Source organism: Schistocerca piceifrons, chromosome 5 (genome assembly GCF_021461385.2).
Source record: "Schistocerca piceifrons isolate TAMUIC-IGC-003096 chromosome 5, iqSchPice1.1, whole genome shotgun sequence".
In the NCBI taxonomy this organism is placed as follows: Eukaryota; Metazoa; Arthropoda; class Insecta; order Orthoptera; family Acrididae; genus Schistocerca; species Schistocerca piceifrons.
Genome location: NC_060142.1, coordinates 663,793,400 through 663,819,585, shown reverse-complemented (window position 1 = coordinate 663,819,585; position 26,186 = coordinate 663,793,400).

Sequence of the window (26,186 nt, the reverse complement as noted above, 5' to 3'; positions counted from 1 at the left end):
AACCGCAATCTGACGATTTTCGTAGTGCTGACCAACATCATAAGGTACGTGTAGGAGCAATTTTGTAAAGAAACGTCCAATCAATCTTTCGTATTATTGTGCTTAGGATTAATGAAAAGAAACTTCCAATTAAACTTTCATAATATTGTGCATAAGATTAATGTTTTTTCAGAGAGTTAATACTTAACATTGTTGTTTATGAACTTATTTCACCTTTTGATGTTGGCAACATGCGTTATTCATTGCGCTGTTTTTATGTAGGCGAGTAGAAAAACTGTGTGAAAAGATGTAATGTGGCGAGAAATATTGCGACATTAAACTTGTCATTTCATCTCACACAATGTTCTCAATTCAAGAATAAGCAAAAACTAAACCCCCGCACCTTGTAAATGAAATGCCCGTACCACTGCGCCGTAGCACGCCGATACTGGAACCAAGACAAAATGACATAACCCTTTCATAAAGCGAAGTACGACGCGGCAGTACATTTGTTCACTTGGTACTGTGACGTCTTCCTGTAATGCGACGTCTTAAATGGTACTGCGACATGTTAAGGTACTGTGACGCGTTACGGTACTGTGACGTGGGGAATCCATTGGGTACCAGGACTGCAGACGTGTGCCTTCGAACAAACAAAAAATTAACCATGCAGCTTTACAGTTTCGAGGCGATGATTAAAACAATGACTACCATCCGTACCATACTCCGCCGCCCCACTGCGCCCCCTCTCCCCTCTCCCCTCCCCCCCCCTCTCCTAATGCATCCACCAGTAGCGATGTGTGAGCGCGCCTCCGTCATCCAGAGGTAGCAATGCTAGCCACTAGATCACGAGTTGAGGACATATAGTTGCAGAGAAAACGGTTCATATCGAAATAAATAACCCCGAAACACGGCGAAAAGGAAAGAAGGACAAATAAAATCCACCGAAAGTGAGTACATATTTCTTGAGTTTCGTCTTGTGATACTCGGGTAAAAAGATTTTTCATCAACTACTCGTAGCATTACAACAAAAGCGTACAGAAATACCCGCTGCGTAGCTTAGCACAACGGTAAGACGGGCAAGCAAACAGGACTCCTTTAGTTCGCTTGGTTTGGGTATGGCTTGGCTTGGATGGGAGCAAAGCAGCTTACCCGTTCTGCTGATAACGTGCGGCAGCTTGCCTGCTTGGCTAACAGTCAACCATTTGCAGGTTAAAAGCGGAATGTGTACACCTCTGGTTTATTTTTACGTTGCAGCTTTCTCTGTGACGTTTTTATGTGAGGGACTTAAATGTACGGCGTCACTATAGAGCCATCGATCACTAACGCCTTGTACTTTGCTAGTAAACCAAGATTTGCTCAGCGCGCCACGCCACGGACAGGCCCAGCGATCAGGAAGCAGTGCAGCTGACCGCAGGTAACCCGAGAGCCGGTCCCTGCCCACAAGGTCACACGCCAGCCCTGGCCAGCCATCGACACATCCGGATACAGTAGCGCCACCTCCAATTCTGTGATTCTTCCACAGTTAGCTGTCCAGCTGTATGCTTTCATCGAGATACGTAAACTGACCTACCTCGTCTATCCTACTGATCTTTGTGGATATGTATCCCTGGCTTTCCACGTGGCTTTCGATGCACACTATCGCCACAAACGATACGTGCAAATCAATTTAAGAAGCTACCTCCTCCAGGCTGTGATAGCCCATACAGCGTCGTCTGCAGTTATCAGGGATCGTTGATTTTTTTTCTTGATATAGGATGAACACAACAAGTTTCAGATTTTTATCACACTGAATTACCATTCAAGTTGTCATCAGTCTTATAATAATTACAGAGTGATGAGTGATGACGTGTTTCCAAAAGCCGCATAGATGTATGAAGGTGCTTTATTCGCATCTGCCGGTTTCACGTCAATAAAAACGCATCTTCAGGTTTTACGAGGGTAATCCCAAAAGTAAGGTCTCCTATTTTTTTATAAGTACATAGACCTATTTATTTCTACAATGGTTTACATCAGTTTATAGCTTGAACGTTTAGCTATTTTTCGACATAATCACCGTTTCTGTCGATGCGTTTTTGTAGACGCTGTGGCAGTTATTGTATGCCCACGTCATACCAGCTCACCGCCATGCTGTTTAGAAAGTTATGAACCTCTTCTTTCACCTCGTCGTCGGATCTGAATCACTGGGACCACAGTTAACGCTAACAGGTACTGTGAGACTCTGGAAAAACTCAAACGGGCAACTCAGAACGGAGAAGAGCAATGTTGAGCAAGGGGTCACACATTCTCCATGACAACGCTCGCACACACATCGCTCGATCGCTAGGTAAACCGTGCTCTGCTGCAACAGTTTCAGTGGAACATAATCACCCACCCACCCTATAGTCCTGACTTGGCGCCCAGTGACTAACACCTGTTCCCTAGGTTAAAAGAACATTTGGCCGGAAAGCGATTCAGCTCTGACGACGAGGTGAAAGAAGAGGTTCATAACTTTCTGAACAGCTTGGCGGCGAGCTTGTATGACACGGGCGTACAAAAATTGCCACGGCGTCTACAAAAATGCATCGACAGAAATGGTGATTATGTCTAAAAATAGCTAAATATTCAAGCTGTAAACTGATGTAAACCATTGTAGAAATAAACAGGTCTATGTACTTATAAAAATAGGAGACCTTACTCTTGGTATTACCCTCGTATAACAGTTACAATGTAGAATGACAATTATGGAGTCCGAGCACTCTGGAAGTTAGCCATCTTAAGAATCAAATCACGTTGGTGGGTTGTCGTTATAAAATTGAGTACACCCAAAAGATGTTTGCCAAAAATGTGTAAAGCATGACAGCTGAATCAGCCAAGCCGGATAACATCACGTGGGATATATTAGGGAATTCGTTAGGCACCAGTTGTCAAAAACCAATGCAGGTAGAACTGAAGTGTATTGCTAGTCTCCAAGGGCTTCTTTCACCACATCGGCCTGTTAGCAATACGGCAGATGTATGCACATCATACAGGATTTTAAGTTATATTTACACCAGTTTTATGAAGCTTGTATCTACCGAACCCTGCAATATATATTATGGGGTGCTATCCGGCCTGACTGAGTCAGCAGTCATACTTTGTACATTTTTCACAACCGTCATTTGGGTGTACTCAATTTTGTTATAACAACTCACCATTGTGGTTTGACTCATAACGTGGATAATGCCCAGAATGCTGGGACTCCCAAATTATGAAAATATAATCACTATAAAACCTGAAGCTGCGTCTATACTAACATATGACACAGACACAGACAAATGTAATGTATTGCGAATAGATGGAAAGAAGGATCTTTTATTGTATGATTATATGATAGCGGAACAAACACTGGTAGCAGTTACTTCTGTAAAATATCTGGGAGTGTGCGTATGGAACGATTTCAAGTGGAATGATCGTATAAAATTAATTGCTGGTAAGGCGGGTGCCAGGCTGAGATTCATTGGGAGAGTCCTTAGAAAATGTAGTCCATCAACAAAGGAGGTGGCTTACAAAACACTCGTTCGACCTATACTTGGGTATTGCTCATCAGTGTGGAATCCGTACCAGGTCTGGTTGACAGAGGAGATAGAGAAGATCCAAAGAAGAGCGGCGCGTTTCGTCACAGGGTTATTTGGTAAGCGTGATAGCGTTACTGAGATGTTTAGCAAACTCAAGTGGCAGACTCTGCAAGAGAGGCGCTCTGCATCGCGGTGTAGCTTGCTGTCCAGGTTTCGAGAGGGTGCGTTTCTGGATGAGGTATCGAATATATTGCTTCCCCCTACTTATACCTCCCGAGGAGATGACGAATGTAAAATTAGAGAGATTCGAGCGCGCACGGAGGCTTTCCGGCAGTCGTTCTTCCCGCGAACCCTACACGACTGTAACGGGAAAGGGAGGTAATGACAGTGGCACGTAAAGTGCCCTCCGCCACACACCGTTGGGTGGCTTGCGGAGTATAAATGAAGATGTAGATGTAGATGTGAAACAGGTAGTTGTGAGTAAAGTACCTTCATACAGGTACGTGGCTTTTTGAACACCTCATAATTTTTGGGTTTTAAATTGTTATTTTTTTTATGGCAGTTCGAATGGTTATTGAGTGATGAGTGTCTTTTATTGTTATCCCTAAGTCAGACGCCATCAAATCGTGCAATTATTCAGAAAGTTAATGTCTCGTTTCCGCTTTAACCTCATGAAAGAAGCCCTGACACAACATCAACGATCCGACGTTTCGCTTCGCGACTGCAACATTAGTGCGTACAGCAGTGAAAGAGCTCTTTCTCCGAGAGGCAAGTTAACTACGGAAGTGACTGTTAGGCAGAACGTTACGTCGCTGGATTCGCGTTAGGAGCCGAGCTCTGCCCTGTGTTGCACCGCTTCAGGTCAAAATCTAAATTCGACAGAGAGTGTACATCAATATTATGACCTGTTTCGATATGTCACGAAGTATTTCGAGTAGCTTCAGGCAAAAAAAGGAATGTGTTCATCTATGTGCGTTTGACGACTTAAGCAGTACTTGAAGTTGGCACTGAAGAGACACAAATATAATGCAACGTGTACGGTCTGAGAACAGTCCCAGGGGAATCAGCGCGGACGTATGACTCGTTGCGTGGAATGGCTTTTCCAAGCGATAGAAAGTCGAATTAGCATGTGACTGAGGTACTGATGAAGGCACACGCAGACCGGTACTCATTGGGAGAAACTTGAAAAGCGTGCTCTGCACACGGAGGAGGTCGCTTTCAAAACTCTCTTCCAGAGAAATGATTGAGTAGAGCTGGGTTTGTGGGTTGCGTGTTCCGTTTTACAACCAAAGATTTGTGAGGATCGAAAACGAAATGCGCACGTCGTGAAGCATTTGCTATGTTGGTACGACTGTAGAATACATGTGCGACGCAGTTCGGCGAATTCGCAAATAGCAATACTTTATATGTTACTTGAAAAACGCGCTTACGTAATTTCATATAAGAATCTCATCCCGTCATTTATCACATAGCGCAACTGCAAAATAGTAGTATTTATGACATAAACAGAGCGGCTGGCATATACATTTTCGCAGTTCCAATAGCGAGTGCAGCACAAGGGAAACTGAAAAACACCGGTACGTGGTACCGTCTACTTTGCACAGGAGGGAAGGGACAGGCTGTCTCTAAATCCCCCTTAGAAACTTTGTAAAGCTGTACTGAAAATCAAATAAGTATCATTCTGTAAACAAACAAATGTCTACAAACGTACCTATTGTGAGATACAGGAACATTAGTGTTGTGTAATTCATTTTATCGTATCGTCGCTTTTGCGTGAAAGATCAATGAACACGTGTAACCAATTAGCTAATGCCGAACGCTAAGTTACAGATCAATCGTGCAGTCTTCAGCTGTCAGGCACTCGGTGTCTCTACCTTCTCTGCATCGTTTCGCGCAACAGCTATAGAGTTTAGTGTTAGATACTGCTACCAAACTAGTTACAGGTATAATGATTACCATAGTGGTGGGAGAGCGGAATGCACTATTTCACGTGTTTGTTTTAGACTAAGCCCTCGTGAAGAAGACATCTACTTGGTTCCTCCAACAGAATCTCGAAGTATTTAATGGGTATTTAGAAGCACCTTATTAGTTAAGAAGTAGCAACTGCAGAAGATGGGAAAGACATATTACGATGTACTCATGAGAAACAAAGGCGACACATCTTCTTTCACTGGATAAGCGTAGAAGTACCACTCAGTTCCGGAGAAATCAGGATCCGTAAGAAGAAGTTACCATAAAACGCGGTTGCTTGACCGACTTTATCAAGTAGGCATTCTTAACTCCACTCTGGAAACATTATGGTGATCTTAGCCTACGAGATTCTCATCGGTACTTCTATCGACTTGATTGTTCGAAATGTTGCAGTCACTGATGAAGTCATTTGCAAGAACAATTCGTGGGCACCACTGCCGAATTTTATTTTCGTTCAGTTTTTTTTGAAAGAATACTATGTATTGACCTACAGTCCCTTATTGCGCTTTATTAAAAACTGACGAGATCCGCAGGCCAGCGTTTGGTTTGATTACCAGAGTGCCGCTCGAGTCATGTTTCTGATCCAGGTTGTTTGCCCTCATCCTCTTCCGACTTGAGGACCGTGTCACGAAACAGCTATAGGGTTATATACAGGCGTATTATAATTAATATCGGAAACTGACACGAGTGAAAATACATGACAAGCAACAACGTTCCCTTAAACTTGTGTCCACAAGTGATCTGTTAACGAGGTAACTGCGAATAAGTGCCCACGAGATCTAGTGACTCCAAGGTACTGTACTGCCCTAATTAGTACAAACGTATTAGAAATGAAAAATTGTCGATTGAGTCTCCATCTAATTGTGCCCAACTTTCACCCATGGCCTATCTTTACAAGAAATACAACGGTGCTTCAGCGCATTATATGCGAAACAATTTACTGTACGCTTGGTCCTACTGAAGGCCGTGTTCCACGGATGCAACACTGGGCTCGTCCTGCAGTCAGTTTCAGACACACACGGATTATCTCGTATCAGCAGCGAGGCTATACTCTTCACCTTAGAGATGACGAAAAACAGAAAAAAAACCTGAAAAATGGGATCAGGTGAGGGTGTTGGCCAAAGAAGAGGCCTTGCTCGACCTATTCACCTTGTTCCATACTGTCGCGTTAGATTTCGCGTGGTCTCATATCATCAGCAAAATGTGCCGATGCCCCACTCTTCATGTACGTAGCACATTCCTCAGCAACGAGCAGTGGGTGAAATTTGAGCCTATTTAGATAGGGACTCAATCCAAAAATGTTGCTAACGGCTCGTCTTCGCATCCATGTTACTGGAATATTACCGTATACTTTCAACCCTGAGAGATCAAATTCACGAAACATGACAGGGAACCGAGCCTTGGCCAGCTGGGGTTGAAACCTAGACTTTTGAATTAGTAGAGAGACACTTAGCTAACAAGCCATCGAACCAGACTCACATCTCTTTATTTACACTTTTTTATTTACACTTTTTTATTTTGCTTCTTGTTATGCGTGTTCTATTGTTTTATCGGTGATAACATCCCAGTGTGTCTGGCATTAAATCACGAATAACTAACCTCGTAGAAACTATACATACCCGTAGCAGCAGGAATACGTCTCCCGTACGACCTTCGTCATTTAACTTTTACATACTGGTTTCCCTTACTTCTGCCTCGCGAATGCTGAGATACTGCCTTCAACAAAGGGTGTGGCTCAGTTACTTTTACGTCGCTATCCAGCAAAGCTAGCGCTAAGCTTCTGACGATGCCGATGTCATAGAGACGTTACAGAAGTTAATGCGTCCTGAACGACACACAAACTATAAATCAAAGCGTAATGAGTGTCAGACGTCTTGTATTGTATCAGGAAGAGTCGATAAAATAGAAAAATGTAAACCCGGCTATGTCTTCTACAAAGCGGAAAAGTCGACCCAGCTAAAAAATATAAACCGAGATATATCCATTTAAAAAATATAAACCTATCTATGTCTGCGCAAGGCGTGTGGAAAAGATAACAACTGTAGTACCATCATTTTGGCTTCTTCCCATTCTATTCCGGGAATCTTATGCCCGAATATATCTAATGTTACCTCCATGACAATTACGAGAGATATCTGTACCAACATGAAATATGTTCTTTCCCCATCAACTGTTCGCTCTCAGGGTTGTAAGACCAACCCTTTAGGTAACGCACAAGTTTGAAATATATCTTCCCACCGGAATTTGTCGAGAATTTCTGATAGTCTTCGGTCAGGATAAGCAAATCCGTAACGGATGATGCAACTCTTTTCTGAACGATTTCCTATCTTTTCCTTATATACAAGTTAGTCACAAGTATCGGCCCCTAGCCTACGAACGATAATAATGGGTCGGGCAAGACTTCTGCACACGATGTCCTACGTATATGAACGACCCTTCCTTAGGAGTAAGCTAGTTAATATTAGTTTAAACATATGGCTTCCACGCAACCAAATTTATGTGATCGTTCCACCAGAAATCAGTATGAATGCATGCACCAGATATTTGATAACTTTGATTGATTGCAGCTATAGTTCGGCTGTGATACGCGTACTTTTGTCGCGAGTCAGCTACCGGTCTTTACACAAAGCGTTGATAAGTTCCAGTCTTCCTGCATTTCGTAAGACTTTTTCTAACAGCCTTCCTGTGTAGAATTACACGGCCTGCAAGCGGCCGTAGAAACCTGCAGATGGTATCTACCAGAGAATTTATGTATATTGCGAACAGCAACGCCCTATCACACTTTCTTTGCGGACGCCCGATACTACTTTCGCTTATTGCGATGTCTCTCCGTCGGGAACGGCGTGATGTATTCTGTTTGCTAAGAAGCCTTCACTCGACTCGCACACGTGGACTGACATTCCGTCAGCACGTATTACACGCCAAAGTAAATTGAAGAACTGGTCATAGTGGCAAAACCGTCGTGTTTACAACAGAAACACAAGTAGCTGAGGTAGTTCAAATGGTTCAAATGGCTCTGAGCACTATGGGACTTAACTACTGTGGTCATCAGTCCCCTAGAACTTAGAACTACTTAAACCTAACTAACCTAAGGACATCACACACATCCATGCCCGAGGCAGGATTCGAACCTGCGACCGTAGCGGTCACGCGGCTCCCAGACTGTAGCGCCTATAACCGCACGGCCACTCCGGCCGGCAGCTGAGGTAGTACTTGCGTACACAGCGTTGTTACAAGTTGAGTGCGTACACCCTACACGTCTTTAACGCGTGCATAGGACATCAACTGAACACTGATATCAGCACTTTTTGTTTGTCAACATTCATCGCAGATTATCGCTGTGACAACGTTTATTCGCGTTGTAATGAGTCTGAATCCACGTTTTTCCTGAATAAACTAATCAAATGATGTTCATTTTTTCGTAAAAATGTAATCTAGTATGCCTGCTTTGAAAGTATGTAGTCTAGTTTATTCTGGCAACTTTCTATTCAAATCGCATGAACAGAACAATGTTTCTCACTGCTTCCTGGCTACCCTTGAAGCTCCGTTCTCGGACATAAAAGTAACGAACAAGTTTCTTGTGGTAGCCATTTCTTGCAGCAGCTAAATATAAATTGTAGTAGTAAGTAAGGGACGCCTTTTTACGAAGTAAGTTCCTGTTATGGCAACGTCTACGGCCCGCTTTGTCGTGTAATACATTGTCTACTAGGCGGTGGTTATAAAAATTCCTGAGCACAAATACGAATTTTTGTTCGTGCATCCCGACTCGTTTCGCCTTTTAACAAGGCGTCCTCTGTGGCTGTCCTGGAGTATTAGAAGATTTTTGGTTTTCACATATTGGTTTTTGTATTTGAACCAGTTCACGTAAGTATTCTAGAATATCTCGTTATAAGCCCCCAAGAGAGTCTGTGTGTAAAAACCAGTTTCACTAGCAATTGCTACAATTTAAAAGCCTCAACGGCCTTGCTGCAGTGGTAACACCGGCTCCCCTCATCTCACTGAAGTTAAGCGCCGTCTGTCCTGGCTAGCAGTTGGATGGGTCACCGTCCTGGTCTGCTGAGTACTGTTGGGAAAGAGGGGTGCACTCAACCCTTGTCAGGTAAATTGAGGAGCTACTTAACTGAGAAGCAGCGGCTCCGGTCACGAACACTGACAACAGTCGGGAGAGTGATGTGCTGACCACATGCCCCTGTGTATCCGCGTTCGGTGATGCCTACGCGCTGAGGAGGACAAGGTGGCCGGTCGGTACCATTGGGCCTTCGTGGCCTGTTCGAACGGTATAAGCAATTTAAAAGCTGTGAATTTTTCCCAAAGTTGGTATTTCAATTCTTGTTCGTAATGTCGCAGGAATTGCTACAGCCCCCCCCCCCCCCAAAAAAAAAAAAAGTTTATCCACATTGAAACTTCCTGGCAGATCAAAACTGTGTCCCACGCCGAGACTCGAACTCGGGACCTTTGCCTTTCGCGGGCAAGTGCTGTACCAACTGAGCTACCCAAGCAACACTCACGCCCCCTCCTCACAGCTTTACTTCTGCCAGTACCTCGTCTCCTACCTTCCTAACTTCCAATCTCATTCTATTTATCCACATTGTCAACAGGATATTTAAGTAACTGACACCCCGTCGACTTACTGAACTATTGCATTTTGCTTGCACTTTTCGCGTTCTTTACTGTCACAACTGCCACTGAGAACGCGCACCACTTTGAACTGGAGCGTGATCATACGCAGTAATGTGACGAAGCTAGTTTCTGCTATGGCGACGTCTACGGCTCGTTTTGTCGTGTAATACATTGTCTGCTAGACGGCAGTTGTTAAAATTCCTGAGCACAAACGGCGTCCTCCTTCGTAGAAACGACGAGCGCACGTTACCCGGAGATTCGAACGCTACACACTCTCAGACGAGCACACAGCGTCCGCAGTGTTGTTAATCCACCATCGAGTGTTCCAACGAGAGCGAGGCGAGCCGCCCTTAACTCGCTCGGGAGTCCAGGCGCGGCGGCCCACTTTGTGTCGCGTTCCACTAGCGCCGGCTTGCGAGTCGAGAATCTGCGGCGTGGAGTCGCGGGCGGGCGTGGAGACTGTGCGGCGCCGCGTACTCACCGAGTGGAGATCGCTAGCAGACGGTGGATATCCCGACAGGCGCGGCCAGGTCCGGGTGCAGGTTAACACGCGCACAGTGCCAGAGGGAGAGAACGAACACGCGCACAGCAGACTGTCGGAGTGCGGCGGCGGCCGGCGCGCCCCTCTTATAGCCTCTGTGCGCGGCTCTCCCCGCGCCCCCCACCCACCACTGCTCGGCTACCAACGCCGAGGTGGGGGCGCCCCTGCTGCCGGCTGCACCGTCTCCTGCAACTCAAACCCAAAACTACGTTCATAAAAACCATCCCCGTCTTCAACTTCTGTGGTCCTGTCATCCTCAGTTGCGTGTGATATTACGGTATATTGTTAATTTTTACACTACTCGCCATTAACATTGCTACACCAAGAAGAAATGCAGATTGGACAAATACATTATACTAGAACTGACATGTGATTACATTTTCACGCAATTTGGGTACACAGATCGTGAGAAACCAGTAACCAGAACAACCATCTCTGGCCTTAATAACGGCCTTGATACGCCTGGTCATTGAGTCAAACACATCATTGATGGCCTGTACAGGTACAGCTGCCCATGCAGCTTCAACACAATACCAAAGTTCATCGAGAGTAGTGACTGGCGTATTGTGACGAGCTAGTTGCTCGGCCACCGTTGACCAGACGTTTTCAATTGGTGAGAGATCTGGAGAATCAGTTGGCCAGGGCAGCAGTCGAACATTCTCTGTATCCAGAAAGACCCCTACAGGACCTGCGACTTGCGGCCGTGCATTATCCTGCTGAAATGTAGCGTTTCGCAGGGATAGAATGAAGCGTAGAGCCACGGGTCCTAACACATCTGATATGTAACATCCACTGATCAAAGTGCCGTCAATGCGTACAAGAGGTGACCGAGACGTGTAACAAATGGCACCCCATACCATATCGCCGGGGTTACGCCAGTATGGCGATGACAAATACACGCTTCCAATGTGCGTTCATCGCGATGTCGCCAAACAGGGATGCGACCATCATGATGCTGTAAACAGAACCTGGATTCATCGTTTTGCCATTCGTGCACCCAGGTTCGTCGTTGAGTACACCATCGCAGGCGCTCCTGTCTGTGATGCAGCGTCAAGGGCAACCGCTGCCATGGTCTCCGAGCTCATAGTCCATGCTGCTGCAAACGTCGCCGAACTGTTCGTGCAGATGGTTGTTGTCTTGCAAACGTCCCCATCTGCTGACTCAGGAATGGAGACGTTGCTGCACGATCCGTTACAGGCATGCGGATAAGATGCCTGTCATCTCGACTGCTAGTGATACGAGGCCCTTGGGATCCAGAAGAACGTTCTGTATTACCCTTCTGAACCCACCGATTCCATATTCTGCTAACACTCATTGGATCTCGACCAACGCGAGCAGCAATGTCGCTATACGATAAACCGCAATCGCGATAGGCTACAATCCGACCTTAATCAAAGTCGGAAACGTGATGGTACACATTTCTCCTCCTTACACGAGGCTTCACAACAACGTTTCACCAGGCAACGCCGGTCAACTGCTGTTTGTGTATGAGAAATCGGTTGGAAATTTTCCTCATGTCAGCACGTCGTAGGTGTCGCCACCGGCGCCAACCTTGTGCGAATGCTCTGAAAAGCTAATCATTTGCGTATCACAGCATCTTCTTCCTGATCGGTTAAATGTCGCGTCTGAAGCACGTCATTTCCTTGGTGCAGCAATTTTGATGGCCAGTAGTGTACTTTTGGACCGTTTAACTACACCTGAAACACAATTTTCGAGCCATATGCGTTTCGCCTTTATTCTTTTCAAGGCATCTTCAGTGGCACGTTGCGTGGACGATTTTCTATACGCTATGTTTTCGTTCCATTTTTGGTGTTGTTATTGGAAAAAAAACAAGTGTTCAGTCACTAGTGCTGTGAAATGTGGAAAACAAATACCGCAAGTGGTAACTGTAAGAAGAGGAACAGTACCAAAAAAGGAACAAAAACATAACATGTAGAAAATCGTCCACGCAACATGCCACTGAAGACGCCTTGCAGAGAATAAAGGCGAAACGCTTATGGCACGAAAACTGTGTGTTCATTCAGTTGTAGTTAAATGGTCCAAAAGCAAAAATTATAGATATACCGTAACAAAAACCATTCCATTACATGCAGGGTATTAAAAAATATTCGTACGATTTCACAAGATTATATCTTCTGCATTAGTGAAGATAGGAGCTTGGCGTACATTTGAAATGGCGCATAGGACTACAAAGTTTTTCTTTTCAAATGAAACACCCGATATTACAATGCTATAAGTATTGTAAAATAAAGAACAAGCGCCTACAGTCACAATCGTGTTTTTATTTCAACGCACTGTGAATTTCGAGCCCTGGGGACTCGTCTTCGGAAGCTTCGATAGTCTATATCAATTATTTTCGATTAGGTTTCAAGTAGTTTTGATAGGCTTAGTTTTGTAAATTTACATTCACAATGTGCCACTTTGTAATATACCACTGCAAGCTTACCAGGACCAAAACTAACCTAAATCGAAAATAACTGATGTAGACTGTTAAAGAAACTGAAGTCGAGGCTCCAGAGCTCGGTATGCATTGTACACTGAAATAAAATCACGGTTGTGATTGAAGGCGGTTGTTCTTTATTTCACCAAAGCAATACAGTCGCGGAAGAAACGCTGACAACAATGGATAAAAGGAGGATAGTGTTACAGTTTTAATTGGAGGGTTCAGAGTTCAAGGGAGCAAGTCCATTAAAGTCAATTTTCAGAGAAGGGAATGAGATTTTAAGCCACTTGAATTGATTAACCACGCGATTTAAATCATTTTCAAGGTTCAGATTTATTTTGAATATACGTATTTAAACTGACTATTATGCGATATTATTGCCCACCAACTAGTAAAAGTATTTCCTACAAGGATGCCGGCCGTGGTGGCCGCGCGGTTCTAGGCGCTTCAGTCCGGAACAGCGCGACTGCTACCGTCGCAGGTTCGAATCCTGCCTCGGGCATGGATGTGTGTGATGTCCTTAGGTTAGTTAGGTTTAAGTAGTTCTAAGTTCTAGGGGACTGATGACCTCAGATTTTAAGTCCCATAGTGCTCAGAGCCATCTGAACCATTTTTGAACCTGCAAGGATAAGATTTTAAAATGTACACGACCTAATTCACTTTTCCTCTGAAATTTGTGAGAACGTATTTTACATAAGACCTGTTATTAATATTCGTTTTATATCATTACATATATACATTTCTTTCTTACATATCCCCACAAAAAATTAAGTATCCGTAAGACAGTGTACCTACCTACACGAACACCCCATCGGCGAGTATGTAAATTGCTGATGCACGACGTAACTATGTCCATCACTCATAGATATACAGCACTACCAGTGTTACAGCGTAATTATTGGATTAAAGCGCTAAAATAGGATATATTCACAACACGACACGATTGTATGAATCAGTATTGGGGTCTTTTCCTGCTGCCAAAGCTCATCAATTCAACCTCTCACTAATGCACACTACATACGAGTCGCCGAGAGCATAAGCGTATACATGGACCCTGCTGGAATAAACATGGCCCTGGAAAAGTGTCCAAAGATCGTTGAGTGAGAGAAACAGAGTAATACGTAGCCACACTGCCCCGCTCGTCCCTCCTGGAGGCTGGATAACTTTTTAAAATAATTTCGTGTTCTCAATGTATTGTGTGTACTGGGTATTGTGTATTGAACCGGGGACCTAGAAACGACGGAGAGGCTTCGAGCAGCCGTAGCCCCCAGTGGTACACAACCCCACAACAGGCCACAGCAGTCCACTCACCACACCGCCGCCCCACACCGAACCCAGGGTTATTGTGCGGTTCGGCCCCTAGTGAACCTCCTCCCCCGAGAACGTCTCATAACAGATGAGTGTAGCCGCAAATGTTTGCGTGGTAGAATAATTATGGTGTACACGTACATGGAAACAGTGTGCAGAATGGCCTGTAGGTGGCAGCATAGTGCAGATGCACACATACCGTTGCAGTATCAGTATAAAGATGGCCGCTCCACTTGCGACTTGCACCAGGGAAGAACAGCGTTCTGTTATTCGGTTTTTGCGTAGTGAAGGTGTGAAACCTATTGAAATTCATCGACGAATGAAGGTTCAGTACGGTGATGCATGTTTGTCACAGCATCAAGTCTACGAATGGAGTAGGAAGTCCGCAAATGGTGTGACTTCAGTGGAAGATGCTCCTCGTCCAGGTCAGGCACAACGAGTTGTGACTCCACAGAACATGGCAGCAGTTGAAGCCATAGTGAAGGAAACCCGCCGAGTGACACTGAATGACTTTGCAGCACGTTTACAGATTAGTAATGGGTCAGCACACCACATTGTGCATGATGTGCTCAAGTTTCACAAAGTGTCTGCAAGTTGGCTGCCACGGCAGCTGACTCCTGAAATGAGAGAACGAAGTGTTCATGGTTGTGAAGAACTTCTTCGGCGCTTTGAACGAGAAGGTGATGGCTTCCTTGCAAGAATCGTTACTGGGGACGAAATCTTGGTTCACTTCCACCAACTAGAAACGAAGAGAGCGAGCAAGGAATGGAGCCATTCCTCATCACCAAAACCAAAGAAGTTTCGAACAGAACCACCAGCAGGGAAGGTTATGCTGACTCTCTTTTGGGACGAAAAAGGCATCACTTTGGAGCATTACATTCCTAGAGGGACCACTGACACCAGTGAATCGTACACAGATCTCCTAAAAAATCATCTGCGGCCTGCAAACAAATCAAAGCGACGTGGATTGCTGTGTGCAGGTGTCCTTTTGCAAGATGACAATGCAAGGCCCCACACTGCCCGTACAACAGACCTGCATTTTGAGTGTCTTCCTCATCCACCATACTCACCAAACCTTGCCCCAAGTGATTTCCACATGTTTGGACCACTCAGAGACGCAATGGGAGGAAAGAAGTTCCGTTCTGATGAAGAGGTACGCCACGCGGTGCATGAGTGGTTGCGCGAACTACCAAAAGAATTTTTTTTCTAAAGGAATTTATCACTTTTTAAGCGCTGGAGGACTTGCATTGAGCGTGGGGAAGATTATGTTGAAAAGTGATACAGCTTTTGTACCACTTCTGCACAATAAATAAAATTTTAAAAAATATTTAAGGTTTTGATTTGACTCACCCTTGTATTATGACGAAACTTCTTGATTAAATTTTTGGTACTCATATCGATGTCGTTTAATGACATAAATCCACACAACCGGTGAATATAGACATGGCTACCTGAACTTACTATTTTTTAATTGATGTTATTACAGTGGGGACTGTTTTATTGTCTTATTTTTTGTTTTATTATTGAGTTATTAAATTTCAAGTTTTTTTTTCTTTAGATTTTTTTTATCGTGTGAGTCTTTCTCAAGAATAAAGGAGTCTCTGTACATAGGGGGCGCTCTTATCACTGCTGGCTGCAATTTGCTCCTGTCTATAGCTTAGCACTGACGTTTACTTTCAGTATTTGACACACCTGTCTGGGTTAGTGTGTGTGACGACTGTGTGCCAGGGGTATGGGGCTACGCATATATTTCAAAGCTACGCCCTATGCCATACGTTTGCTATTATAGACAGAAAATATTTTGTAATTATTTCTTTATCTATATACTGTGACTTTTTGAGCATAAGAAGGCCTGAAGACGGTACTCTGTACCGAAACCGTTAGCAAATAGACAAAAATAAAAAGAACTGCTACTATAGACTGAAACGAATACTTTTTCTGATTGCTTTCGTCGGTGCTCCAACCGATAATATATCAGTAATATACAGTGAGTTACCGTTCATTCGCTGTGTCGGGATGACGAAGACGGAGGTCGTTAAGAATTTGTTTAACGTAATTAATATTTAAATATGGCTGCATGCTGATTATATACATAATAGGAGCATTTATTTATTCACTTTCTTTTATCTATCACTTGTTCTGATCTTGAAACCATCAAAGTGCCCTTTTCTCGGTTATCTTCCTGGATTTTTGCCCTCTACCTCACCCTCAGATAAATTTATGAGAAACGTTTGGTGACTAAGGATATACCATAGACATTTCATTTTTCTTCTTTATATTTTCGTATTGGATTTCCATCCTCCTTTACCTCCTGCAGCAACTACAGATATGTTCTTCTTGCCTTGCAGCTTTTCCTGGTAATTTTCCGTCACGTCCTCATTATTTTTGCCTTCAGTCTGATCTTTTCTGTCCCCAATGTCTGACTTTCACTTCCGTAGAGACGTGCGCTCTATACAAATGGCTTCGTGACGAATTTTTTTATTTGTACGCTTATGTGTTTATGAGGACGTTTTTATTACTCATATCTTTCCGTAATGCTGTTCTTCACTTCTCCTGAACATCTGTTATCTTCTTTAATTCTGCTTACATGATGGCAGGACTATTTTAATTGATTAATTTTAGTGCCATCAATCTTTCGTCTCTATGTTGTTCTTTAATATTTTTTCCTAATTCTCATTACTACAGTTTCGTTATTACTTACATTGCTGGAATATTCCTTTCATTCTCTGAATCTGCAAGTAACACTTATTGAGTTCTTTGCAAGTCCGATTAGATGTATTTTTCGCTACTGAATGTAATTCCTTTTGATTTTCTCATTGTACATATTAAACAGTCACTGACGTAAACGATATTCTTGCCTTTCTCCACGACTCATTTGAAGTCTCCGCTCTATACCATTCATAATCTGAGCTCTACTTTCTGCACCATTTCTAAATTATTTTTCTCACCCATTGATGCTGAGTCTATATAATAGTGAGAAGCATTTATTTCAGTAACAGAAGTGTGTAATTTATTGCACTAGATAAGTTACAAGTGGAATACTCTCTTTCCAATTATGAGGGTGGCAGGGGTAAAATACAGGGAGCGCAAAGCTATTTACAATTTGTACAGAAACCAGATGGCAGTTATAAGAGTCGAGGGACATGAAAGGGAAGCAGTGGTTGGGAAGGGAGTGAGACAGGGTTGTAGCCTCTCCCCGATGTTATTCAATCTGTATATTGAGCAAGCAGTAAAGGAAACAAAAGAAAAATTCGGAGTAGGTATTATAATCCATGGAGAAGGTTCGTCGATGACATTGTAATTCTGTCAGAGAAAGCAAAGGACTTGGAAGAGCAGTTGAACGGAATGGACAGTGTCTTGAAAGGAAGATATAAGATGAGCATCAACAAAACCAAAAGGAGGATAATGGAAAGTAGTTGAATTATGTCGGGTGATGCTGAGGGAATTAGATTAGGCTTAAATGGCTCTGAGCACTATGGGACTTAACATCTATGGTCATCAATCCCCTAGAACTTAGAACTACTTAAACCTAACTAACCTAAGGACATCACACAACTCCCAGTCATCACGAGGCAGAGAAAATCCCTGACCCCGCCGGGAATCGAACCCGGGAACCCGGGCGCGAGAAGCGAGAACGCTACCGCACGACCACGAGCTGCGGACAATTAGATTAGGAAATGAGACACTTAAAGTAGTAAAGGAGTTTTGCTATTTGGGGAGCAAAATAACTGATGATGGTCGAAGTAGAGAGGATATAAAATGTAGACTGGCAATGGCAAGGAAAGCGTTTCTGAAGAAGAGAAGTTTGATAACATCGAGTATAGATTTAAGTGTCAGCAAGTCGTTTCTGAAAGTATTTGTATGGAGTGTAGCCATGAATGGAAGTGAAACATGGACGATAAATAGTTTGAACAAGAAGAGAATAGAAGCTTTTGAAATGTAGTGCTACAGAAGAGTGCTGGAGATTAGATGGGTAGATCACATAACTAATGAGGAGGTATTGAATAGAATTGGGTAGAAGAGGAGTTTGTGGCACAACTTGACTAGAAGAAGGGATCGGTTGGTACGACATGTTCTGAGGCATCAGGGGATCACCAATTTAATATTGGAGGGCAACGTGGAGGGTAAAAATCTTAGAGGGAGAACAAGCGATGAATACACTAAGCAGATTCAGAAGGATGTAGGTTGGAGTAGGTACTGAGAGATGAAGAAGATTGCACAGGATAGAGTAGCATGGAGAGCTGCATCAAACAAGTCTAAGGACTGAATACCACAACAACAAGTAACAAGTTGTTAAACAGAGATTAGTCGATAGATTGAGGAATTGCACATCAATAGCTTTCTTTCAAGTCTAGTTGTGCTTCTTGTCAGGCGTTTTACATCATGAAGTAAGTAATCTATAATTTTTCATCTCTTTGCGAACTAAAGTCAATTTTCATGGAGATTAATGTTCATTTTTCCTTCTACAATTGTTATTATTGACAACATTTTTCTTTCTAAGGCATATTGTTAAGCAGTAGTTAAAATTGCTAACTTCTGAAGCATGTGTCTCCGTAGTGGATCTGCCAACGACCATCCTATATTACTCCCACTGCTCGCTTTTGTAAAGTAGAAACTTTCCTTTTGAAATATGATTTACACAGAATTAAAGCAGCAGGTATCGTCCGCTACGCATTGTTTTGCTCTTGTGAAGTATGTAGGCTCACTGACAGCAAAATTCGGCGCCTTGGTCCTTACAGCGTGAAACACATCCACTAACCTCGAGAACAGCTGCAGTTGGCTGTGACATCACCTGGACAAGGTTCTGGAAGTAGTAGACATCGTTTTCCAGCCAGTTCTGACACAACTACTCAGGCAGCTTCGCCAGGTTCGGGAGTTACCGCAGCAGGTGTTCGGCGTGTTTCACGAGGCCGCACTGGTTTTCACTGGGCTTCGCTCCTGCGGCTTGGTTGTGTAAAATTCGCCAAACCCAACAGCCACAGTTCTAGTCAGCAGAATATGAAAATTGTTATGCTGTGAGACAGGGTCGACAATATTAATTTGGGCCAAACGGCAAAACGTGTACCTATAGGAGCTCGGTACAGTTCATATTCTAGATTTTGGTCACGTGGATAAGTCGCTTTTAGGCGTAATTTAAACATGTATGGAACACCAGGGCGCCTCCTCCAATACACAAACTTCCTTACAGGAGTCCTCCGTGAAAGTTATTTAATGGAACCAAGGAACACAACACAGAACGTGGCTAAATTTTACTAGTTGAAGTACTTGATAGATATACAAACGGAGGAACAGTTTATGATGCGCAGTCGATGCTATGCAGCCTCTATTGCACAACAGGTGCAAAACAACGCTTAGAGCTGTACAAATAAATTGCTTCGCGCACTTAAAACAGAAAAGCGCCAGTGTCTACCAACGAAGCACAGGCCTGCATTTAAACTGCGTGTGGTTTATTTATTAAAATAAGTGTTACCTAAATTCAAGACAAATAGTTAAAGAGAGTCGGTGTCATACAAAGTCATCTTGAAAGATTTAATGGTGTTTTAAAAGGTGGATGGAAGCACCGACCCACGATAGGTTGGCACAAACATTCGTTGTTTCAGCTGGTCATGGGATGAGACTCTCGCCGAAGACTTCTTCTTTAGCTCTCGCAGTTGGAAGATGCGCACTGTTAGGACGCGCAGCGGACGCATGGAGGATAGTTTTGCTCTAGTAGTTCACAAAATGAGTGTGACGTTTGCACCGATTACCTGGCTCCATTGGCGTTGGTTTTTCCTGTTAAAAACAGTTCGTCACGTAGAAGTTTTGGAATAAATAAAAGTAGGCTACGAGAAGAACAGTGCTTCAGAGTTGACACAGAAAAAATACTATATCTAGTCAAAAAAATCCGGACACCCCTACGAAATGAGGAATTGATCATTAGATGTCTTGAGAGGCCAGCCGCTTGGACTACGACTTTAATGTCGGTGGGGAGATTAGTGTGTCACAATGACCCGTTGAGCTATGCTGGCGGGGGCTACGCTCCTGGTTGGGTCACCGAAGCCTGGCTGGTCAGTAGGTGAGAGACCAGATAGTGGCCGGCATCCACGTGGGTATCAGGCAATTTTGACATTGCTTCCGCTTACTTGTGTGACTTCTTCTGGTTTCCTTTCTGTCGGCCTCTCTTAGCCAACTATTCTTCTTCTCGACCCCGACGGTATTGGGTTGCAAGATCCGAGGGTATCCTTCATTTTCAGTCTTTAATCTTGTCTTCCATGGGGGAGGATGCCTTCCACAGGCGAGATGAAGCTTGCCTTTCTTGGGGAGCAAATCCTTAAGACAAAGCCTGGTCCTCCAAGTTGGGGGTTATGCGATAAGTCTGGTAACCTATGCATGTAAAAATATTCATACTCACAAGCCCCAAAATTAGCTCGGATAAAAAACGTAAAACACAGACGACGACCAGGTAAGAAAAGGTTGCGAATTACGGAATAACAGACATACTAAATGTTGTTACATGGAATGTACAGGGCCTGGAGACGCATGATACCGAGTTTAACGAAATATAATATCAATATAGCAGTCATTACACAGAACGAAAAAAGCTGAAACGTGACAAATATATAAAAGATTACCTTACGTTATACAAGAAAGTAGCATCTGAGCATAGAACGTATGGCGTAATGGCAGTATTGATGCACAGAAAATGGGAAGGTAACATACGACAGTGCGCACTAGTAAACGAATGGATCATCACAGTAAGACTGTAATTTGACAGAGGTCTTCTAACAGTTATACGAACCTATGCACCAGAGAAGAAACAGATCTACAGATCTGTACCACTAAGACTTACAGACACTCCTGAATAAAACAAACACTACTGACCATGTCATTTGGAGGGAGGCATATAAGCAAGAATACGTAAAGAACTCATCTACTAGTTGGTCGGCAGTAATGTAGAAGATACCACTGCTAAATATGAAAAAAAAAATTGAGAGAATTTGTCGCCTTTAATAAACTGAAAGTAACCAAGACAGGCACATATATACAAAAATACATGGTCTGCACGAGGCCACAGATCTCTTATTGATTACATAATAATAAATAAAAATCTAGGTCCAAAAAAGTGTATAAGGAGAGATATGTGGCTACGGACCACTATCTTGTTAAACCAAAGATCCAGCTGTGAGAAAGGTGAAAAAGAAAAAACAGAACAAGAGGAAAACTGAAAGAAACTCAAACAAAACTAAAGGTGCATCTGCCCCAAGAAGAGAGTTAAAAGTGTTTGTGTCAGTTCAGGCTAATTAAAGTACTCCAACAAACGCCTTCAAACGAAGATCTAACTGAAGAATGGACACACATAAAAGTAGCATAATACAGGTCATTAAAGAAGTACTGGGATAAAAACTCGAAACGAATCTAGAAAGGGAACTTAAGATTTGGAATGAACAGACAGAAGAAGCTATAGAAAACAAAAACAATGCATGTAGGGAGTTCTTACAGAAACAGACCAAGGAAACTAGAGAAAAATATAACGAAATCAGAAATAAAACCAAAAAATGCTAAAACAGTTACGTAGATAGCCAGAATGAGATTTTCACTCTGCAGCGGAGTGTGCGCTGATATGAAACTTCCTGGCAGATTAAAACTGTGTGCCCGACTGAGGCTCGAACTCGGGACCTTTGCCTTTCGCGGGCAAGTGCTCTACCATGCTGAGCACTTGCCCGTGAAAGGCAAAGGTCCCGAGTTCGAGTCTCGGTCAGGCACACAGTTTTAATCTGCCAGCAAGTTTCAGTTACGTAGATCTTCATAGGAGACATTTATAAACAGAGTTTAACATGATGTACACGGTAGATAGGAAATAAGACATGAACTGCTCAGACAGCTAAAAAGAACAAAGATACTGCAAATATAAATATCACTAGATAAATCACTAATAATGGTATAATTGGGATGCAGAAGGGCCAACGGAATAGAAAGCAGAGGAAGGGACAGATACCGTGAGCTTGACAGAATTGAAACAGACAATCAAGAAAACAAAAAGCAGAGAAAGCACCTTGATTAGATGGAATTAACTGAATATATATCGTGGAACATTTACTGAATCTACATAACCATTAGATGGAATTAACTGAATATACACTCCTGGAAATGGAAAAAAGAACACATTGACACCGGTGTGTCAGACCCACCATACTTGCTCCGGACACTGCGAGAGGGCTGTACAAGCAATGATCACACGCACGGCACAGCGGACACACCAGGAACCGCGGTGTTGGCCGTCGAATGGCGCTAGCTGCGCAGCATTTGTGCACCGCCGCCGTCAGTGTCAGCCAGTTTGCCGTGGCATACCGAGCTCCATCGCAGTCTTTAACACTGGTAGCATGCCGCGACAGCGTGGACGTGAACCGTATGTGCAGTTGACGGACTTTGAGCGAGGGCGTATAGTGGGCATGCGGGAGGCCGGGTGGACGTACCGCCGAATTGCTCAACACGTGGGGCGTGAGGTCTCCACAGTACATCGATGTTGTCGCCAGTGGTCGGCGGAAGGTGCACGTGCCCGTTGACCTGGGACCGGACCGCAGCGACGCACGGATGCACGCCAAGACCATAGGATCCTACGCAGTGCCGTAGGGGACCGCACCGCCACTTCCCAGCAAATTAGGGACACTGTTGCTCCTGGGGTATCGGCGAGGACCATTCGCAACCGTCTCCATGAAGCTGGGCTACGGTCCCACACACCGTTAGGCCGTCTTCCGCTCACGCCCCAACATCGTGCAGCCCGCCTCCAGTGGTGTCGCGACAGGCGTGAATGGAGGGACGAATGGAGACGTGTCGTCTTCAGCGATGAGAGTCGCTTCTGCCTTGGTGCCAATGATGGTCGTATGCGTGTTTGGCGCCGTGCAGGTGAGCGCCACAATCAGGACTGCATACGACCGAGGCACACAGGGCCAACACCCGGCATCATGGTGTGGGGAGCGATCTCCTACACTGGCCGTACACCACTGGTGATCGTCGAGGGGACACTGAATAGTGCACGGTACATCCAAACCGTCATCGAACCCATCGTTCTACCATTCCTAGACCGGCAAGGGAACTTGCTGTTCCAACAGGACAATGCACGTCCGCATGTATCCCGTGCCACCCAAGGTGCTCTAGAAGGTGTAAGTCAACTACCCTGGCCAGCAAGATCTCCGGATCTGTCCCCCATTGAGCATGTTTGGGACTGGATGAAGCGTCGTCTCACGCGGTCTGCACGTCCAGCACGAACGCTGGTCCAACTGAGGCGCCAGGTGGAAATGGTATGGCAAGCCGTTCCACAGGACTACATCCAGCATCGCTACAATCGTCTCCATGGGAGAATAGCAGCCTGCATTGCTGCGAAAGGTGGATATACACTGTACTAGTGCCGACATTGTGCATGCTCTGTTGCCTGTGTCTATGTGCCTGTGGTTCTGTCAGTGTGATCATGTGATGTATCTGACCCCAGGAATGTGTCAATAAAGTTTCCCCTTCCTGGGACAATGAATTCGCGGTGTTCTTATTTCAATTTCCAGGAGTGTATATCGTGGAACATTTATTGAATCTACATAACACGCGTTAATTTACAGGTGAAATACCAGAAGAATGTTGATGCGCTAAAATTATTTCAGCGTTTAAAAAATGAGATAGAAGAAACGCAACTAACTACACGGAAATCAGTCTTCTGAATGCTTTTTATAAAATCTAAAGCAAAATAATTAATAAGAGGCTTCAAAAAATCTCGGGTTCAGTTTTATTAGACCAGCAACTAGGCTTCCGCAAAGGAATATCTTGTACCAGCGATGTTTCACTATGAAACAAATTGCACAAAAAAGACAAGAATTCAATTTGAAGACAAACCTAGCATTTATCTACTTTGAGAAAGTGTTTAATCGCATCCACAGAAAAAAGTTCTTGTCAGTAAGGGAGGAAAGAGGTGTTCCCAACACCTGATAAAAGTATTCCAAGGTTTATACAAAAAACACCAGAAATAAGAATTCTGCAAATAGCCGAAAACAGAAGCAGAGGTAAACCAGAGAGTAAGGCAAGGCTGTAGTGCGTCACCACTATCAACATCTACATCGAGGACCTGGTCAGAGAATGGATTAAGGACAGAATAAGTGAAGGTATAACAACTGGGCCAGGCAAATTTCTAAGTACGATGCTTTTTGACGATGACCAGGTAATTATACAGGACAGTGAAGACAAATTACAGATATCGTTACATAGATTAAACAATCTAAACCTAAATTATAATCCAAAGACATCCATGACAAAGCAAAAACAAAGGCCTTTTCAGGACGATACTCAATAAGGACTAGGATTGTCATCAACATTATAATAACAGAACAGATCTAGGATGTGGTATAACTTTTCAGCAAGTTCGCTTAACAAGTTTACATTATTAAGATTATCACTCTTACTATCTGCAATGACGACATGCGCTTACTGACACAAAAGACAAAGTAATCCTTTTAGCCGGCCGAAGTGGCCGTGCGGTTAAAGGCGCTGCAGTCTGGAACCGCAAGGCCACTACGCTCGCAGGTTCGAATCCTGCCTCGGGCATGGATGTTTGTGATGTCCTTAGGTTAGTTAGGTTTAACTAGTTCTAAGTTCTAGGGGACTAATGACCTCAGCAGTTGAGTCCCATAGTGCTCAGAGCCATTAATCCTTTTAATATAATGACATTTAATGATAAGCCATAATTCCTACCATAATTGGAACTACAAAATAAAACAATACCAACTGATCGCAAAACATGATAATGCTTAATGTAGTCTCTGATAGACTATGACATGTAAACAACTTTTATAGTCATCAAAAGATGGAAGCAACATTTAATTTCACGTGACTCAAAATTCATGAAAATTCTTGAATCAAGAAGTAATTACTTTTGCTGAAGTTTATATCCTATTAGAAAGTTCAGGCGACGGAGGAGTCGGTAAAACTCACACTTTCCTTCAAACTTGCGAGTTGAGGATTATAAGACGTCAGCACGAATTTTATTACTTCGTAAATAACTTACTCAAAACGCGACTGATTCACACCTTTCTTTTATTCAAAACTCTAACTATATTTTTATACTGTCAAATTAATTGGTTAACATGGAAAAACAGCACAGGTCTGAGGAACATGTAACAAAATGTCGGTGTTGGCCAGATCGCTCAAAGTGCAATGTGCTAGTCAAATTTCATGTACTACTTACAAGAGTCTGTATTTAAAATATCTGCATATTTAAGCAGCAATACTATAACAGTCGATTTATGCACAAAACAGATCAATGTGTATACTAAATTTATTGTAAATTCTATTTAACAGTTGTACCCGGAACTAATATTGTAAACAAGCAAATGATTTTGGATACTAAGCATTTCTGAAATGAGACACATTTGGCTCTGTAACAAAATTGCGCAATACTAACAAATGTGTTGCAATGTCAAAGATGAATAGTGGAAAAGCTGTCACCCAATAAATTCAAGTTTCTAGCAATACAAAGGCATTTTTACTATACTGAACAACAACAGAGACCTGTTCCTCGAAGACAGTTTCGCAGCATCAACGAACCTGGAACACAAAACTTAAAGAGGACGAAGCTGCTAAAGCTAAATACAGATTGCTAATATTCATCTAGGCACACAGCCTTGTTGCATCATTGGGATTTCGCCGTGCAACATCTCATGCCAATGAGGACACACACGATTTACAAACAAGATCGCTGAGGGAACCTTACAAGTGAAAGGCTGCACAATATAGGACAGAATTAGAAAGAAGTGGGGGTACAGCCATTAAC